This window comes from Rhagoletis pomonella, unplaced genomic scaffold (assembly GCF_013731165.1).
Source record: "Rhagoletis pomonella isolate Grant_MI unplaced genomic scaffold, Rhpom_1.0 Rhpom_scaffold_00001, whole genome shotgun sequence".
In the NCBI taxonomy this organism is placed as follows: domain Eukaryota; kingdom Metazoa; phylum Arthropoda; class Insecta; order Diptera; family Tephritidae; genus Rhagoletis; species Rhagoletis pomonella.
Window position 1 is genome coordinate 60251734 of NW_023458555.1, and position 247 is coordinate 60251980.

The window sequence follows — 247 nt, forward strand, 5'->3', positions numbered from 1 at the left end:
ACTGCGGCAACACAAAGCGAACAACGAGAAATAGGCAGAATGTTCGAAGAATGACGTAGAATGTTCCACAAAGAGAAACGTCAAGTTGGATGAACACTGCGAACAGCGAGAGAAAGAGAATGAGCGATAAACTTCAGAATGTTCTAGAGTTGCCAGCGCAGGTACATAAGGGCGCCGCCACCGCGAGGTGAGTGAGTTACAAGTCAGCAAGCTACAAGTAAACTGTGCAGAGAAGCGAGTTGCGAAT